Source organism: Gavialis gangeticus, unplaced genomic scaffold (genome assembly GCF_001723915.1).
Source record: "Gavialis gangeticus isolate Ggan-Ray unplaced genomic scaffold, GavGan_comp1, whole genome shotgun sequence".
NCBI classification, from domain to species: domain Eukaryota; kingdom Metazoa; phylum Chordata; order Crocodylia; family Gavialidae; genus Gavialis; species Gavialis gangeticus.
In genome coordinates, this window is record NW_017729022.1 from 61,904,158 (window position 1) to 61,907,108 (window position 2,951).

Here is a 2,951-nt window from a genome sequence, read left to right on the forward strand (position 1 = left end):
GGGTGGTGCTGCCAGCCTCAGCTGTGTGTGGGCCCCAGCCCCATCCCAGCACTGCTGATGGCCCCAGCTGCAGCTGGACGCTGCCACCAGACTCAGCCCTGCTCAGGCCCCAGCCCAGCACCACCGCTGGCCCCAGCCCCATCCTGGCACTGCCAACAGCCCCTGGTGCAGCTGGGTACCACTGCCAGCCCCAGCCAGGCATCGCTGCCAGTCTCAACCCTGCTTGGGCCCCAGCCCCAGCCTGTCACCACCACTGGCCCCAGCCCCATCCCAGCACAACCAGTGGCCCCAGGTACAGCCAAGCACTGCCACCGGCTTCAGCCCTGCACAGGCCCCAGCCCCAGCCTGGTGCCACCAATGGCCGCCAAACTGGTAGGATCTGCATTTTAATTTAATTTTAAATGAAGCTTCTTAAATATTTTAAAAACCCTATTTATTTTACATACAACAATAGTTTAATTATAGAGAGAGAGAGAGAGAGAGAGAGAGAGAGAGTGTCCTTATAACACTAACATGCAGTGCGTCCTGCTATGTACCACCCCCCAGTTTTGTTTTTCTAAATGCAGGCACTCCGGCACCTTCCAAGGTAGACATTGTGGGCTTTTTGGCACTCCAGCCAAAAAATGTTGCCTATCCCTGATCTAGAGACTTCATGAGGCTGAACAACCTCCATCACAGTTTGTAAGTTTCTGCCGAGTGCTAGAACTTCCCATGTTAACCTGAAACCCAAGTCACCAAATAACCATAAGAACAAATCTTATGGCTATTTCCTTTCCCCACCAGAAACCAAGGAACCTTTGGAAATCTTAGAGACGCAGTTCACACATACACGATTTCTGGCCAGATAAAGGTTTGAATAAAACTTTAGATCAGTCTTTTGTAGGCTGCTTCATTTCTTCCAGTTCTTGCACCTTTTAGGGTTCCTGCTTTTGAACCTTCCCCAGCCCCCTTTTTTACATTGTGCTCACATGGAAAGCCAGGGGAAGCCAGGGATGGAAATTATTTTCAAGAGGTCTTATAACTACACAAAACTGTGGGAAATAATTACTTGAGGTATGGACAAACATGCATTTGTAGAAGGTGCAAAATGGGGGAGAGAGCTGCTCAGGAACAAACAGAAGCAGTTCTGCTGTAACTGCTGTGTCTGTATAAGCTTCTGGTAACACAAGTGAGTCAAACTATCCTAATTTTGATCCTGGATGAAGCAGGTTTAAGGGTGGAACAATTTTGCTACAATTGTCCTAGATATTCACCTCTAAAGGAGGTCTGATTGCAGGGGTATTCACTAGGCCCACACTAAAAATTTAAGACCTGTTCCAGGATGCATCAGATTCAAAGTCAAACCTGGATGGCAAACTTTATCTGGACCAGGATCTTCTTTGGTCCCAGTCAGGAACCTCAAGAAAATGTCTCCAGAGCAATAATGCTCACTTGTCAGAAATGCAAAGGGTCATTCTGGCAGCCCTACAACTGAGACCTGAAGATCCATCCCCAAGGAGAGGATGAATTTATAGCATGTATAGTATTGTCAGAGGGATAAACATCCCTCAGTGATATAAACTTCTGATTTTCTGACCTGCAGTTACTCCTTCTCCACTCCCAGAGTCTTCAAAACATCACACTGCTGTTGACTCAGTAATGTATAAGCAGAGAAATACATTTTAAATGGCCTGTCCCCTCTCCTCTCCCTGCACCCATCATTCTCACTGGGATTCTGGCTGACAGCAGCTCTCTCAAGTTCCCTCTTTCAAAAGCAGTTCCCTTTGATCACACATTACAACAGCTGAAGCACTGTTTAAATGCGAGTGAAGAACAAAGTGATTCGTTAAATATGTAATAAACCTCATCTCTTACCTGTCAGGCACCCCGCGAGAGCAGAGGGAGGCATGGGGTAGAAGAGAGCAAAAAGATTAGGAGGGGCAGCAGGCAGCTCTGAAAGGATATGGATTGCACACGATTTTGATGCACCAGTTCCGGGGGCTGGTGGTCTGTTTCAAGCAGAAGAATACCACGGGTGCCAGGTCTGGATAGGGTACATCAGGGTCCGGTGGAGAGTTGAAATCCTCGTCGTTACCCAGCTCTGGGGATGATGGAGTCTCCTCCAGAGGTGTCTGCTGCTCAGAAACTCCCAGATCCATGGGCTCCAAAGGGTAAAGGGTGGAGGTGTGAGGGGGCTGAGTGCCCAGGTTCCAGGTGGAGGAGGGGTGGGAGATGTATTCGGCCATGTTGGCACAAAATGAGAACCCCTAGGGAGAAGGAAAACAAACACCCATGAGGAATCAGCAACACTTACAGTGTGATTTTGTTTTTAAAGCGAACGTAGAAAAAGCATTTGGCACTGGGTTGGCAGCCCTGGATAGGTTCTGCATACTTAAGGTCATAGGCGTCTTAGGCAGAACTCAGTTAAAGTGTATGACAGTCTGATGGTACAATATGGCCTTTCATTGTCAGGACAGAGGCAGTATGCATAGCAGCACTGCAAACTTCTGCCCACCTGGCCCCTGCCCTGGGAAGGCTGCCTCCCCCTAGCCCTCTCCAAGCTTGGCTAGTGAGGACTCCACCTTTGAAGCTTTCCTGCCCCACAGCTTTGCCTCCTGCCCCTGTCTCTCTAAAATGCAGCTACCAAAATCATCTTTCCCAGTGGCGGTTTAAGCTGGGTTGCCTCTCCCTGTGAGCCACTGTGTTAGTACTACACAACACTGAACATAGAGTTAAGGAAAAAAACCGAAGCTCTGCATTGCACAGCCCCCCTGTCAGCATCTGAGACCCGGTATCCTGTTGAATTTCCCTCTGCAGCCTTTCTGCTCAGCCAACTACAGCCCTTCCACCTCCTCCTCTCTCAGATGCCTCCTCCCCTCTTTCTATGTTGCCTCCTACACTACATTTCCTACACTAATTCTCTCCCCCCAAACTCACGAGCTAGGAACCTCCTGCCTCCAAAGGGAAATTTC

At 49.1% G+C, this 2,951-nt stretch overlaps 1 long non-coding RNA gene across 1 annotated transcript in view; it reads right to left on the reverse strand.

Moving 5' to 3' along the window:
* Positions 1 to 1,858: 1,858 nt before the first annotated feature.
* The window catches only part of LOC109295981, an 84,339-nt gene continuing 83,246 nt past the window's right edge, over positions 1,859 to 2,951 (reverse strand). Inside the window, exon 3 of the long non-coding RNA XR_002096873.1 lies at positions 1,859 to 2,246. This is a non-coding gene — a long non-coding RNA (uncharacterized LOC109295981). The remainder of the gene's footprint in view (positions 2,247 to 2,951) is intronic.